The sequence below is a fragment of the Antechinus flavipes genome, chromosome 3 (genome assembly GCF_016432865.1).
Source record: "Antechinus flavipes isolate AdamAnt ecotype Samford, QLD, Australia chromosome 3, AdamAnt_v2, whole genome shotgun sequence".
Classification (NCBI taxonomy): domain Eukaryota; kingdom Metazoa; phylum Chordata; class Mammalia; order Dasyuromorphia; family Dasyuridae; genus Antechinus; species Antechinus flavipes.
In genome coordinates, this window is record NC_067400.1 from 280,827,164 (window position 1) to 280,844,838 (window position 17,675).

General features: G+C 32.2%; 1 protein-coding gene across 2 annotated transcripts in view; it reads right to left on the reverse strand.

Moving 5' to 3' along the window:
* PDK3 (pyruvate dehydrogenase kinase 3) overlaps positions 1–17,675 on the reverse strand; it is a 95,646-nt gene that overhangs the window by 77,023 nt on the left and 948 nt on the right. The gene's annotated exons all lie outside the window — the stretch shown is intronic.

Sequence of the window (17,675 nt, forward strand, 5' to 3'; positions counted from 1 at the left end):
AACAAGTACATATTTTATATTTTATGATATATTTTAATAAAGCAAAAAAGTTAAAGTACTGTTCTCTAGCTAAAGAGATAATGGAATTTCATAAACTGTTTTTAAACTAAAAAGTTACTTTGGAAATAGTTATGTTGAGTTATATAATTTCATGTGCTATTTTTAATAGTATAATACTGTGAATGAATGAACTTTGCTGTGAAAATAGAATGTTTCTATTAGTTACCATAATTTTAAGGTTCCTGTTTATAGATATAGATTCAATGAATGGCATCTTCAATGTATATATCCTGCTATATGCATTTTAACTTTTATCCAAAATAGTTTGAAAAACAGAAAAACATCATCCTACTGTTTAATCTGAACTCTATGTTCAATGTGAGTTTTTATCTGAACCTTAAGTGTAAATTAAAACAGATTAAAAGAGAAATTTAGTTAAAAATAACTATAAAATTTGGGCAAAAGTAGAATCTAGATTTTCTGATCACAAAGCAATATTCTGGTTTACATTTGAAGTGATTAATTTTAAAAGTTAGCATTTTATATTAATTCACTTTTTAGAAATCATTTTACAAAAAGTAAGCTACAGGATTTCTCTCCTAGAATCTCTTCAGAGTTTACATGTTGCAAGAAAGACATACACTTATTATAATAAACTAGGTAATTTAACCCTATTTGTAGAGCAGATGAAATTTTATTTTCTTATTTTATTTGTAAAGATTTTTATTATTATTATTATTGCAGAAAGCATATATTAACACATGAGCTTTTCAAATTAATATCATTTTTATTTGATGTGTTAGAGGAACAAAGATGATTTTCTCATTTAGATGTCTGAAATATAAATGGCTTTTTTTCTGCAAAAAAAAAAAAAAAAGAAAGAAGAAAAAAGAAAAAAGAAAAGTATAAATGGGGAAAAATAGGATGAAGGGAAATATGCAGTTAATCAAAACTGTGAATGTGAATGGGATGAACTCTCCCATAAAATGGAACCAGATAGCAAAATGGATTAAAAACCAGAATCCTACAATATTTTGTTTACTAAAAGCACATGTGAAGCAAAGAAACACAGGCAACTAAGGCAAAAAGGCTGAAGCACAATGTATTATGCTTTTGCTGAAGTTAAAAAAAAAAAAGAAGAAGAAATAAAATGCTTTAAAAACCTTATTTTAGAAAAAAATAAATTGAGTAAGTCATCAATGAACTGTCTAATAAAAAAAAATCTCCAGTCAAATGTGAATGAGAGAACATCAATAAATATTCACCCATAAATCTACCTTCCTATCTCCCCCCAAAATTTAAAAGAATAATCTACATAACCTCTAAGTATATCCTTGGTAAAGGCATGAGAAGGAAATGACAAGTTTTCCCAAATCACTCAAAAAGTATGTATTAAGCATCTACTATCTGCTGGGAACAAAGGGATAAAAATAAACTAATCTGTGTCTCATGAAATTCACAATCTATATATAGAGAGATAATAAGCATGTATGTATACAAATATTTTAAAAATGGATACAGAGTAACCTTGGGAGAGGGCTGTGGAGAATGAGGGAGAAAGCACGATCAGTTGTGTGGGACTGGAAGTCTTCATAAAAACAATGGCATCTGAGTGGGGACCTGAAGGTTTCTAAGGATTCCAAGAGGCTGAGGAGGTAAGCAGGAAATTGATTATAGGAAGACCAGTACAAAGACAAGAGAGTTCAGAGATGGAATGCCTGTCTTATATGAGAAAAGCCAGAAGGCCAACTGGCTGACTGGCATGCAGCATATAGGAAGGGAAGTAACTTAAGAAAGGCAGAAAAAAGATACTTAGATCAAGTTGTAAAGGATTTCAAAGGCCAAAGAGAAGACTTTATATTTGATCCGAGGATTATTAGGGAATCACTAGAGTGAAAAATGTAAAAATAAAAAAGATGTGACATAGTCATGCTTTTGCAGAATCACTTTGGTAGCTGTATGAAGGATGAACTAGAGTATGAAGACATTCAAGACAGGAAGAATGATTAGGAAAGTATTGCAACAGGTCCTGTGGAGAAGCGAAGAGGATAAGAACCACAGGGGTGCTTTTGGGAGTATATAAAGGGAATAGATGAAACATGTTAGAGAGGATTAAAAGTATCACCTAAAGGAGCAGAGCGAGTTGAGAAAATACTAAGATTCTGAAACTGGGAGGAAGAGGTAACAGTGACAGAAGTAAGGGATTTTGAAAGGGGATGTTTTGTAGGGGAAAAAATGAATTCTGTTTTAGAGTTGTTGAGTTTGAGATATATATGTGACATCTAATGTAAAATGTCTAAATGATGAAGGGAGACAAGAGTTTAGGAAAAATGATTTACTCAAGGTCACAATACTAGTCAAGTGTCTGAGGTCACATTTGAATTCAGGTTTACTGACTTGACTTAGTGCTCTATCCCCTTTGCCAACTAGTTACCTACCAATTCTCTAATATGTAAAATGGGAAAAATAATAATATCTCCTGTGATGATCAAAGGAGACAAGTAAAAAACACTTTGGAAACCTTAAAATTAAATATAAATGTATAAAGTTTTATATAAATAATACTTGTTACCATCACCACTACTACAAACTCACATCTTTACAACAAAACTGATTGAAAGCTTCAGAAAATACAAGTTCTAATTATTCTCATTTTTTGCTAACTATATAAAGTAGTTAATTCAGTAGAGTAAAATAGGTTTCTTAAGAGCTCTCCTGAAAGTGTTGTAGATATAACAAAAGAAATAATTTAGGTTGATGACTTTGATAATTAATATCAAGGAAGAAGCAGTGAAAGCTTGCAGGTGCCCAGCATGAAGTATCACTCAATAATCCCCAAGAAGGACCAATAAAGGTATCCCCCCTTCTTTTGTTATATCACCATGCAGTGACCAATTCCAGTAGAACCAATGATGAAGCTGTTTACTCATCTTTTGACAAGAGAAATGACAGACTCTAGGCACAGGAAAAAGAGATATTTTTATGTATGGCCAATGTGGAAATTTGCTTTTTGGTTATTCACATTTTATTTTTTGAAAATTTTATGGATTTAAAAAAAATTACAAACATTTGCAAATAAGAAGAGAGGGAGAAAGGAAAAGAGAGCGGGAACCAAGTGACTGTTAAAAAAAAAAAGGCTTCAAGTACATTGAAGGAACATAATAAATACTGTGTTTATAGTAGAAGAGGGATCATAAATTTAAAAAAAAATTTAGAGACAGATGGAAGCTCCTCCAAATTTAAATGTGAATATAATAAAGCCAATATAACAAAAAAGTGGCTGATTAAATATGAAAACAAAACCCTACAATCTAATGCTTGGAAAAAACATTTAAAACACAAAGGCAATCATAAAATAAAACTGAGGGATGGAAAAAATTTTACTATGCATCAAGTGAATTTAAAAAAAGGCAAGAGTTGCCATCATGCTATCAGGAAAAGCAAATATAAGTACTCAAAAAATAAAAAATAACTAACAGGAAAACTATATTATGCTTAAAGGATCCATATAAAACAAACTATTATTTATAATAAAACTTATATGTTCCAAATGTCTTAACATCCCTTCATAAAGGAAATATAATCTGAGCTTCAACACAGAGTATTCAACCACAATAATTAACAGTCTTCAATATTCCTCTATCAGTTTTGAATAACTAAAGAAGAAAGATAAAAAAGGAGAAAATAGGAAACTGAACACATTTCTGGAAAACCTAGTATTAAAAAACTTACATCATCTTCTAAATGGTACAACAAAAGAATATATGTATATTTCTTTGCACTATATGGAACTTTTACAAAACTTGACACTGTATTAACTAGGGCAAACAGATATTATAAACAAATATTAAAAAAAAGTAGAATTAATTAATACATTCTTTACAAAACAATAAAAAGAAATTGATTTAAAAACCACAAATAAAAAAATAGATTCAAATTGGGACTTAAAAAATCTTAAATAATGAGTAGAGCAAATAAATCATAGAAACAATTAACAACTAGATAAAAGAAAATGATAATGAAAGATGAGAAAGTTTCTGGGATGCAGCCAAAGCAGTCCTTAGGAGAAAAATCTCATCCTTATAACAAAGTTACATTAACAAAATAGAAAAACAGTATCAAAAAAACTGAATTAATTTTTAAAAATTAGAAAACCAATAAATAAATTTATAACAAGTACAAAAGAATAGAAGCAAAACACTCATAGAAATGATAAACTAAAAGCAGGTTCTTTGAAAAAACTAATAAAATGGACACACCCTTTGCTAAATAAAAAAGTACCACATCTTACAAAATTATTCCCAAAAATCGAGAAAGAAAGCACCTACCAAAATTCTTTTGTTAGACAAATACTATCTAAATAAAGAACGAATGAAGCCTAAATTGATATGAGAACTTAAAATTATAACATATTTTTGGAGGTATCACCACCAGTTCAATGGATCTTTGTGTTCTTCCTGGTCAAAGTAATTATTCATAAAACCAAGGAAAGCTACTATGAACTACCCCTAATGTTTTTCCACTGCATGAGTTATACTAAGACTCAGCTTTTAAATTTTATTAATGTATAAACAACAATGAACAACAAAACAAAAACAAAACCTTTTAGTAACTTTGAATAGTATAGCACAATATATTCCTATCTTGGCTACAAATACCTAAAAATATTCCCCTTTGTATTTTAAGTCCATTATCTTTTTAGTAGAAGGTAAGTAGTAGCTTTTATCTGCAGTCTTCTGTATTCATAGTTTTTCATTGCATTGAAGAGAGTTCCTTACTAGAAGTCCTCTAATTTGAAACTCCAAAACCCTTGCTAAGGAGGTAGGAACCAAATTGCTTTATAACAAATTGCTTTTTACAAAACTAAAAGAGCATAAAACAGCTACAGAAGATTATAAAACAATTTATCTAATGAATATTGATGCAAAATTTTTAAACAAAATATTAGCAACGAGATTCCAGAAATATGTCACAGAGATTACATATTCTGACCAAATGGGATTTATACCAGGAATTCCGAGCTAGCTCAATATTAAGATCAAAAGATTGTTGTGCTACCGGGTGCCACCTGACAGTGGCTGCTGGAGATCCAACCCAGACCTGCAGAATGAAATCTCCTAGTGTGAGAGGATTGATACAAGGACACTGAGAGAGGCTGTTATGTTGTCTGACCTTTCTCCTTTTCCCTTTGCCTCCAATTTATTTCATTCCCAGTCCACAAGCAACACCTGTGTCAGTACAGGCTGCCCTGCAACTCCCTCAAGTGTCACAATCCACAACTTCCAAGGCTCTCTTAGAACTGACCTGCCCTTTCACCCAGAATGGTCCTCAACAAAAGATGAAGAAAAGGATTTTGATAAGATACAACATTCATTCCTATTAAAACAACAATATCACCATACTGGAAAGCATAGAAATAATAGGAGCTTTTCTTAAAATAAATATCTATCTAAAGCCATCAGCAAGAATTATCTGTAATGGGGACTAAAAAGGAAACCTTCCCAAAAAGAATGAAGCAAGAATGCCTATTATCACCACTACTATTCAACACTGCACAATAATATTAGCTATTGTAGATGGTATATTAGTTTAACTTAGAGAATCCTAGAGAATCCATTAAGAAATTATTTGGAATAATTAACAATTTTAACAAAGTTTCAGGATAAAAAAATTAACCCACATAAATCACCAGCATTTCTATATAATAACCACAAAGCCCAGTCTCAAGAGACAGAAAAATTCTACTTAAAGGAATTGAAGGCAATATAAAATACCTGAGAGTTTACTGCCAAGACAAATCCAGGAACTACATGAATACAATTATAAAACATTTTCATACAAATAAAGTCAGATCTAAATAATTGGAAAAATATTAATTGCTCATTGGTGGCTGAGCAAATATAATAAAAAAGACAATTCTGTTTAAATTAATTTACTTATTCAATGCCATGCTAATAAACCTACAAAAGAATTATTTTCTAGCTAGAAAAAAAATAGTAACAAATTTCATCTGGAAGAACAAAAGTTCAAGAATATCAAGGGAATCAATGAAAACAAATGTGAAGGAAGGTGACCAGGCTCTGTCAGATCTCAAACTATAATACCAAGCAACAATCATCAAAATAACCTGGTACAGGCAAAGAAACAGTGGTGGACCGATGGAATAGATTAGATACATAATATAAAGCAGTAATTGATCAGATTAAGTCAGTGTTTGATAAATATAAAGCTGCAAGTTTTTGAGATGAGAACTCACTACTTGATACAAACTGCTGGGAAAACTGGAAAACAGTATGGCTGGAGCTAGATTAATATTTTACAGCATATATCAAGATAAGGTCTAAATGGATACATGATTCTTATATGAAGGGTGATTTAAAAAAAAAAAAAAACCAATTAGGGAAGCATGAAATAAGTCTGACAAATCTATAGTTAAAGGAAGAATTTATGACCAAACAAGACAGAAAGGCACTAAGGAATGGACAATAAATAGTTTCATTATATTAAATTTAAAAGGTTTTTTATTTTTTACACAAACAAAACCAATGCAGGCAAAATTAGAAGGAAAGCAGGAAACTGGGGAAAAATTATTTTACAGCAAGTTTCTCTGACCTCAATTCTCAAGTATACAGAGAACTGAAACAAATCTATAAGAAAACAAGTTATTTCCAATTAGTAAATGGTCAAAGGACAGGAAAAGAAGAAATCAAAACTAACTACAATCATATGAAAAGATGCCCTAAGTCATTATTGACTACAGCAGAGATAAGTCCTTTTTTCTGCTGAGGACTATTTGGATGTTTATAACAACATTTATTGGCCATACATACATAACTTAAAGAAATCAAGCAGGAGGAGGTTATTGTTGCCTATAGTTGCCTTGGCAAGGACAGATCAAATAATTTCGAAGGTTCTTATAACCCCTTTTCTTTCCACATTTCTTCTCCCCCTGGATTAAAGAAATGCAAATTAAAATTCTAAGGTACATCTCATACTTATCATATTGGCTAATATGACAGAAAAGAAAAATGACAAATGTTAGAAGGGATGTAGGAAACTAGAAGGACTAATGCAGCACTGCTGGCACAATTATGAACTGACCCAATCAATCTGGAGAACAATTTGGAACTATGTCCAAAGAACTATAAAACAGGGCATACCCTTTGTCCCAGACTAGAGCTGTAACTCAAGCAGATTTTTTAAAAAAGAAAAAGGACCTATATGTATAAAAATATTCATAGTTGCTTTGTTTTGTGGTGGTGGTAATGGCAAAGAATTAGAAATTGAGACAATGCCCATCAACTGGGAAATGATTGAACAAATTGTGGTATATGATTGTGATGAAATACTATTGTGATATAAGAAATAAGCAGGATGCTTTCAGAAAAACCTTTAGATTTATATGAACTAACAGCAAGATGAAGTAAGCAGAACTATGTTATACACAGTAAAAACAACATTTTAAGGATGATGAACTATGAACGTTTTACTAGTTAAAACAATTCCAAAGGACTTGGGATGAAAAATGTGATTAACCTCCAGAGAAAGAACTGATACAGTATGAATGCATATCAAAACATACTTTTTAAAAAAACTTTATTTTTCTTGTTTTACATGACTTGAATATATAAATTTATATCAAACTGCTTGCCTTCTCAATAAGGGGAGAAGGCCAAAAGGAAGGGAAAGGACTTGGAACTAATTTTTTTAATGTAAAAAAAATTGTTTTGCATTTAAAGAAATATATTTTTAAAAAACAAGAGAGGGGTTTTCAAGACATGCAAGTTGTTTAAGATTGGATAATTAGTTATCAAGCTTTACAAACTCAAAAGAGACAATTAATAGGGAAAATTTACTGATAATAGCTTTATGTTAATATTCAAAAAATTTCTGACATTTAAAAGCTTTCTACCTCTTATCAGTCTAAACCACATTAATAAAATAAAAATAAAATTCTTTAAACAAGTATATTTACATGTTACTTGGGTTTTAAATGTACCAATGCCACTGTGTGTTAGCTTTCCAACTATTTTCTATAATTTTATGTATAAGTCAGTTTTCCACTTTCGGCTTAAATTGATCTTCATTAATAGATGCCATCCAAACAGACCTATAATGAAGAATTGCTAAAATAACATTTAAATCACCCTTTAATTTAAGAAAAAGCCCACCATATCTGGTAAGATATAAGTAATCACTTCAGGTACACAATTCAAAGTCCATCATTTCACAGTAATATAAACGTTAAAACAAAAAATTTTATCTTTTGGATATATACTGGGTCAATGGTAAATCACTCAAACCATTAAATCCACAAAAATAATAAACTAGAGATATAATTACAAAGGATGAAATTATCCTTGCCTGTAATAAGCTTAAACTTAATCTGATAATTTCTTGTTAGAAATTTTTTAATCTTCTTGATTTTCATTTATGCTTTCTTTACCTTTCTTCATCACTCAGGTAAGATTTTTTTTTAATGTTACAGTTTAATATCAACTTTTCACAATTTCAAATTAAACTAATACCTCTTAATTCAACTAACATTCCACCCCTTTACAAAATCTTATTAGAGGTTTTCAAAAAAAAAAAAAAATCCTGTTTATTTTGGCTCTTAATATAGCATTCTTTTGACCAGTTATCCAGTGAAAAATTAAAACTCTGCTTAATGAACACTCTTGACATCCTAAATACAAATTTTCTTTACAGATCATTCAGAGCAGAGTAATTTCTCTGGCACTGGTGAATGGTTAATGCAGAGGCAGAGCTGCTTAGGAATTTCCTAATCTTTTTTTATTATTATTATTATTTTTTTTTATGAGTTCAGCAAGTCACCTTGAGAAACAAACATCTTCAAAAAGTTTTTAAGTAAAATGGCCCTTATTCACAGCAACATTGCTACTAATGTACATATCACTAAATTCATTTCATAAAAAAATTTTAAGGAATGTTTTTCTAAATAATCATCCTTTTGGGGCAACTATGTGGCTCAGTGGATAGAGTACCAGCCCTAAAGTCAGGTGGACCTGAGTTCAAATTTGGTCTCAGACACTTAACATTTCCTAGCTGTGTGACCCTGGGCAGGTCACTTCACTCCAATTGCCTCAGCAAAAAAAAAAAAAAAAAAAAAAAAAAAAAAAAAATCATCCTTTCAAAAAAGATTTTCAAAAGATCAGTCAAAAGGCCAGTTTTCTAGGAGTGGTCAAAGCAGAAAAGTCTTTTATTTTTGTTTTAATTATGCAAAATTCATTTTTATCAACTTTAAGCTATGGAACAAAAATCAAAACGTTAAGAATAACCATATTTTCCAATATTATTAACAATTCACAATGCCCCATTCTCTACATCAATATAAGTATTGCCCCCAATGAACCTTTAAATTTATATTACTACTGTAATTGATGTACATAGTTTCAGTATATCAATCAGAAAAACAATGGAAATTTATCTTACAAATAGTAAATACAAAAGGGCAAAATCTATTTTAAGTTCCCAGCTGCCACCTACCTTTTTTTTTTTAAACCAGTTACATAACGTTATTTTAAGAGAAGTGTGTATAGATCTAGCCACCTTCATCTCTAATACCAGGGAAGAAATATTTTTCACTCCATCCCTGATCAATTATTATTTAATGTTAACAAAGCAATTTAAAGAGATGGCTAAGACAATTCTAAGGGCTTCCTTTTAGCTCTTCAACAACCAGCATAAAAGCTACCTTAAGTCCAAAAACAGGTATTTCCCTCTCATAAACTCACATTAGCCATGTCCATGAAAAACTCTTCTCACCTTTATCTGAAAGCTCCATTCCTCAGTGGTCTTTCCTCTAAAGGAAATTGGATTATCCCTTATGGACTTGCATCAGGCTCACTAGCATAATAATAACCTGGCTTCACATATTAAATAGTTGCCTAAGTTTGGGACCCCCTTCTTTGACTAAAGCACGCTGCCTCAAGGCTTTCTGTGATCCTGCAGAAAAAACATCCCAAGCTTCACAGGAATGTTGGCCCTTGCCTACAGGAACCCATCCTAAAGATGCCTCAATTGTTAACGAAAGTATTAGTGGCATAGTACGACCACATAGGATCGGGACACAACTAATAGTGGTAAGGATTTTTGAGGAAGTTCTATATTTAGGTAGGGCAGGTGGACTCTTCATGGCTCAGTATTGAAACACAGGGAATAATTTTTCTAATACCCCAAGAAACAAAACAACAATTATCTTCTTGTCTATCTTATGCTTCAAGTCACACTTAAAGGTCTCTGCGTCTAACTCCCTCCTAATATTCATTCCAATCATCCTCAGTAAACCTATTTTTTGGCCAGACTTATTCACCCAGACAACTAATGGGGCTGTCCCAAGCTTCCAGTCACATTTTACCAGCTGATCTGTAAAAGTACATGGTGTGACAGAGAAGGCTCATGGTTAAAGCACCACAACATACAAAGGAGACGCCAAAAAGCAAGATTCTAACTGTACAAGCTGCTTGGTGGGGGGTGAGGGAGGGGGATATCTAGGTATGAAGTGAGTTTATTCAGTCTACTAATCCCCAACCAAACCTATCCCTTTTGAAAATTTACCCTTTTTTATTTATTGTTCCCTATCTATGTTATCAAATACAAAGGGAATTAATCCTTATAAGGTCAAATATTTAGAACTACCTATTTTAATCACCTTTAAAAAGAAAAAAAAAGTGAAACCTCATCAGGGGTCTAACTGGTTCAGCTGATTTTGCAAGGAAAATTCCTCTGTAAGCACTTTAAGCAGATGGACTTTGGCAACTAACAAAAATTCTGAGGTGCCCCATTAGACCATATTCTCATTAATCAGTGTGCTATTTAAGTTTCTCTTATACTTCCCAAAGTCCTTGGGAGTAAAATCCAAACCATCTTGACTACTTTGATGGAAATCACTCCTCAAGAGATAGAAACTCAAGGAATAAACCTAAACTCCTTTGCTCACTGTCTTCTCAGACGGCTCAATCTTTGTTATCATTCTTGTTTCTACTGGTCCTCCTACAAATTCTCCAGCTATAATTTACCAATCCTAGTCTCACTGTCCTGCCTACAAAATTCTGCCCTTAAAGATCATTTCCTTTCTTCATATGATTGTTTACTACTGCAAAGGCAATTTATTTTTTGCTTTGTCGAGCCAGATTTTCTAAAATTGCCAATAAGAAGCAAGAAAATACTTGATTTTGCTTCTTACATATCCAATGAGCTATGCCTCCATAACAAATGGCCTCAGAAACCTGAACTTCTAGTCTTTTTTTTTTAATTTATCATTTATTATCATTATTCAGTAGTAACGTCTTTCCCTAATTTGCTATTTCTATTATGTGCTTAGAAACCAGATGATCTTGCTTGTTAAAACAAAATGAGTTAGTCTCTGAAATGTTCTCTAAAGAGAAAAGCATATGAGTTTTTGTGCAGTAATTGTGACATCTCTTTTGGCTGCTTAAAGCCCATTTTTGCTTTCTTTACTCAGTTACATTATAGCTAAAGTCACAAAAGTTAAGTGTTAAAAGTGTTTAAATTAAAAGTGAATGAAATGCAATTAGAAAAAGTGCAATTTCCTCATTTTTATTGTTAGGTAACAACCCAAATAAGTACACAACAGAAATTCAAATGCTGGTCCTGACTCAAAGTAGAAGGCTCTTTTCATTATATCACACATTACCTTAAATGAGGTGATACTTTTTATAAATAGGATAAGAATTAATTCCAAATTTGGGACTTTTTACCAAATATTAGAAAAAAGGCATTTTAAGATAAGCGTTTTAAAACTTTGCAAAGTTCCTAGCTTTCAAAATGCTACCTTATTGAAGTTATTTTTATATTTTTTTACCCTGATATGAACAAAAGAATTCTCAGTTAATCTTTGAATACCATTAAACTATAATATAATTTAATTCTATCAACTTATAAAACTGGACATAAATTTGAAATTTTTCAAATACCAACAAATTTTTTTTGGTTTGTTTTTCCTGAGGCATTTGGGGTTAAGGGACTTGCCCAGAGTCACAAGCTAGGAAGTGTTAAGTGTCTGAGGTCACATTTGAACTCAGGTCTTCCTGACTTCAGGGCTGGTGCTCTATCCACTGTGCCACCTAGCTGCCCCCAACAAGTTTCTCATTAAAAAATTTAGATTGTTACCTTTTAGGGATTTTTTGTTATACTATAATAATTTCTTTATGTATTCCTTATCCATTAAATCTTCCTTTGTAACAAAACAGTACAGTTAACCAAAACTAGTCATCACAGAACTTTAACTTGACAATTCACACAATATTTCACATCTATATTTCTTTACCTCTCTATAGACAACAGAGAAGTATCCTTTCATCATTATTACATGAACAACATTATTTTAGTCAGGAAGATAGATTTTTAAACATTTATAAATTCCTATGTGCTTGCGGCCTTTCTTTTTCTCTCTTGATATGACATGGTACCAGCATATTTATTGATTTAGTTTGTTATCCCTGGTCCTTCCTACATGAAAAAGCTACTTCATTTTCTGCTCCACAAGTTATCTTACTGATACCATAGTCTATTTACATTACTGTTATTGGGTGAACCTCAATTTTTTAGAAACTAAAGTTACATAATACCCTCTGAAAAATGTTGCTTAACATACCTTTGTTATAGGGAATGTAGGATCATTTAAAGGATGGCATGGTAGCCCAACTCCTATGTTCCATGCTAATTCAAATCCAAGCACAATTAATTGTCCACCTGCAGTTATTAAGACATTGACATTTATATAACATCTGAAGGGTTGCAAAATGCTTTTCATGCTTTAGTTTATTCAATTCTCCAAATCAAGCAATAAGCATTTATTAAGCACCGATCCCATCCCATCTTAGCATCATGGACACTGGGGGTACAAAGATAAAATTTAAACAATCTCTGTCCTGAAGAAACTTATAGAGGAAAACTGTCATACAAAAACATTTAATAAGAGAAATTCATCCACTAATAAAATGGTGATTCAATAAGAATATAACATTGATTCAAGAAAAATCAGGGGTCCTGTTGTTTTTCCACATCTATCACACTAAACAACACACACCAAAGAAGGGTGATTAGAGCAATAAGAATTGTTAAGCCTTGAGCTCTCATAGACTAATGAAAAGCCCTAGTCAAGCCAGCCAGTCAAGCCCTACTACCGCATCACCAAAGCCTGAGGACCATATCCTCACCATCCAAAGAGAAACCAGAGTGCCTGCCATAAAACAATATGTCAGCCCTACCACAACTTCAATGAATAGGACAGTAGGAAGTACCCATCTGATGCTTATAAATGTACTCTGCATGCACACTGAACAAATCAATTTCTTGTTCATCTGAGTTTTTAAGTAAATGAATGAATCTGGATTACAGGTATTAATAAAAACTTGTTGTGGCTCTACCACAGCAAATGTCTGAGAACATTTACCTTAAAAAAGGGGTTATTTTTGACCTACTTAATAGAAGAAATCACTAACTGGTTTCTTCACTCTTCCAAATTATTCCTGGCAAAAATTTTATTAGGCTCTCAGAATAATATTAATCTGGTAAACTATTTATAATACTGAGAAAACTTTTTCACACAGTAAGCAAGTCCATTAAAAAAAAAAAAGAAGAAGACTAGAACAGTTGAAAAGGTGTGATTCATTAACTAATCAACATTTTGAAATTAAATTAAAAGCAAGAAGCATGATCTGTCTTCTTATTTGTTCTTTGTTCTCAAAGAGGACTATAGCATCAGGGAGGTAATAATGTCATACAAGTGAACTGGACTAAAATGAGGGAGGGCTGTGCAAAGGTAGTATAAAAGCACAGGAAAGACAACTGGAATACTGGCTTCACATAAAAACCAAGAGGAGACTTCAATAAAAATGAAGAGTAAAGTTTTAAGTCAAGGTCAGTAATATAAGTCTGAAAAGTAGAACGTCATATTGGAGAAAGTTTACATGCCTGCAAAGTTAAGTAGCATACATTTTATCCTAGAAACAACTGAGAAGAACTAAAAGCAGGGAGATTACTGGAAATATTCTGGACTTGAAGTCAAGTAACCTCAATTCAAATCCCATTTGCACTTTCTGTCAGAACAAGGCTAAATCACTGAATTTCTCAGTCTCAATTTTTTTTCTTCTACAAACCAGAATGGCAATGTCTATAGGGCTAAACTAAAAAAAAAAAAAAATGCTATGAGATCCTGTGACAGCACATACAATGGCCTTTGCAAACTTGACGATCCTGCAGAAATATTTACTATTATTATTATATTAGACCAAATGGATTATGGGACTGAATTTAAGTAGAATCTATTGACCTGATTTTGTTACTTCCTTCAACAATTCTCCAAAGCTTAGAAATAGGAAAAGAAGGCAAATGATAAAGAGACTTAGGATTGAGTCTGGACATAAACGACAGGAGTGAAGGTGTCAAGATCAGGGATTCTAGGTTTAGATCTAGATTCAATATTAAGAAACCAGAGAGTCAAACTCTTTTATTTAACAGGCAAGGTAAGTGAAACAGAGGACATTATCTAAGTATCTGAAGCATGATATGAAGTCTTTCTGTTTGACTCCAAGTCAAGTCCCTGAGAAAAGTTTGGTCAAGGCAGAAATGATGAACTAAGTAAATAAGGAGGTCATTATAAAATAAAGAATAAATGGGGCAGCTAGGTAGTCAGTGGATATAGCACTACCAGGAGGACCTGAGTTCCAATATGACCTCAAACACATAACACTTCCTAACTGTCTTACCCTGGGCAAGTCACTTAACCCCAATTGCCTCAGCCAAAAAAATAAAATAAATAAAAATAAAAAAAATAAAGAATAAATGTAGAAAAGATAAGGAAAGTTGGAAGTGAAATGAAAGATTATTAACAGATAAAATTTCAAAGTTCAATCACAGTTTTAGGTAAAGAACTAAAATGTTAGTTGACAAGCCAGGTCCTAAATAGTGGCAGATTAGAATGATGAGCTAAGGATAAATTTAATATAAATAATGGTGAAGTTCTACATTTGAGATAAAAAATAGAATTTAAAAAATCAATTCCAAAAAGAGAAGAAAGGGTAATATAGAGAGGCAACAGTTCTTGGGGGAAAGATCTTAGGTTTTCAATGGGTTTCAAGCTAAAAAAGAAGCAACAGTATGACAACAGCCAAAAAATAAAATGCAATATTAGGCAGAGTAAGCATTACAGTGCCTAGAATAAGGGATAGAATAGCATGGCTATTGTCTGTTCTAGTCAATAAAATCTGAAGTAACGTGCATAAGTTATGGGTGCCACATTTTAAGAAGAGCACTAAAAGCTAAAGCACATCCAGAGCACAGCAGCAAGTATGGTTTGGGGAGTAGAGGTCTTGATACATAGATATCATCTTAAGGAGCCTGAAGGAAGCTGAAGAGGAAACATAAGAACCTTCTTAAAATATCTGAAAGGTTATCATGTGTAGTAAGAGCAATTAGACATCCTGCTTGGCTCAAAAGGTAGAACTAAGAACAGTGGTGGTAACTTGAAGAGACTGACTTCAGCTAATTATGAGAAGTTCCTGACAATGAGAGTTATGGCAAAAGTTGAATGGCTGCCTTCAGGTGTAATGGGCTCCATATCTCATTAATTTAAAAAGGAGGTTGGATGACTATGCAAGATGGGAGAATTTTTTTAGTCAAAATAGTCTCTGAGATTCTCCTAGATCTGAAATTCTTTGATTCTTCTTACCAGCTTTTCCAAACCTGGTAACTTGGTAATTTGAAACATACATTTGTATACATATATTTATATATGAACATATAAATATATACGTGTATGTGTCTGTGTGTACATATATACACATATGCATGTCTGCATATAGTTTGTTTTTCATGCGCAAATAAAAGAACTACCATGACCCCTAAAAAATACAATGTTGTTCCATAGATATAATAATCAAGTGATGATTTCTCAAAACTTTTAATAGTTACTTCCACTTTGAGAAAAAGAAATGAAATTAGGACTCTCAGCTCCTTTTGTTTCTTTGTGTTATTAATTAACCTGTCTCTGCTGGCCCTAATGAAAGGGTTGGTATTTTCAGAATCTTCTCCCAAACCACAAATTAAAGATAGGAAAATGTTTATTTATAGTAACAATGACATTTCATCTCCAGATCCTGAAACAAAGCTCTTCCTCAAACCTCTAAAATTTCCACAGGTGACTAGAGAAGGCATTGCAAAAACACTATAAAAATTATCATGGAGTAAAGTTGTGAAGAACTGAAAATAGGTCAGATGATCAACCATATTACTTCATCTGACAGTTTAATTTCTTTAACTATATTTGTTCCCATACCATAACATTCTTTTCTCTCCTTACTCCAACCTTACTTTATAACAGATAATCATCCCCAAGAGTCTTTATTTTAGTGATACCAATCTAACAGTGCTCCTGTAAAGCTTATTTAAATAAATCATCTGTGCAATATGGACATTGGTTGAAAGGTTGGTAAAACTCTCCAAACAGATTTTGCTTTTATTCGGTAATGCTTGGTTTCACTTTGTTACCTTAATCAAATGCCTAGTTTCACTTTCTTAGGAGTGTAAACAGCATTGAGTCAAAGGCTTGCAGAAGAAAATGTATTAAAATTTTGAAGCTGGATCCAGAACTTTCCCACCAGACTAAAAACAATGCTTACTAGGAAAAAATATAGTGCTTTTTCCAGTACTGCAATCTATGCATAATTTTGTCAGCAAGCAAGTTAAGTCCTTAAGTTAAAGTCCTTTCAAGTTTCTTAGAGGTAGGAGAGACAGTATTTTTTGTTTGTAAATGATAAGTGGGGTGGAAGTAATAAGGCCTACCAGTCTCAGGGAAAATACTTTAAAAGATGGATATAAATAAAGTAGTTGGAGACATAAATGAGAAAAGGCACTACAGATGTGTCAATTTTCCCCATACCAGATTTTTATGAAAATTTAATATTTATATGATGTTTAAATCTAATATTTAGTTAGATCCAAGGTTTTAAAAAATTTTAAGTTGAAGGATCATTTTTAAACTAGAATACAATTTTGAAATCAGACATGTCACCCATTTCAGACAAACAAGTAACTCAACAACAGTCCTCAAGATCTAGAAAGCATTATTACATGATTCAATTAACCTGCATCTGGAAATGTGAAGCAATTTCTATATAAAAATAAAACTGTCCACATCTCCCACAGTTTAAAGGAAGCAATAACTTTCTAGCCTATCAACTTACTCAAATACATTTTTGGAGACAATACCCGTGTGGGAGATAGCTAGGTGGCGCCGTGCATAGAGCAGCTGCGTCTGGAGTCAGGAAGACCTTAGTGCAAATGTAGTCTCAGACATTTACTAACTGTGTCACCCTGGACAAGTCACTTGACCCTGATTGTCATTTTCTCATCTGTAAAATGAGTTGAAGGAGGAAATTGCAAACCAGTTTCTCTGCCAAGAAAACCCCCCAAAAGAGTCATCAAGAGTCAGAAGTGAAACGAATAAAAACATGTCCAAATGGTTTTGACTATCGATTTGTTGCATTTTATTTTTTCACTCTTCCTTTTTTTTTTTTTTTTAAAGTAGGCTGGTGGAAGGAAAAAAAACATTTAAAAAAGTAAAAGATAGACCCAGATAGTCTCTAGCAGAACTTTTTTTTTTTTTAAAGCCCTTTGACCTTAACTGCACT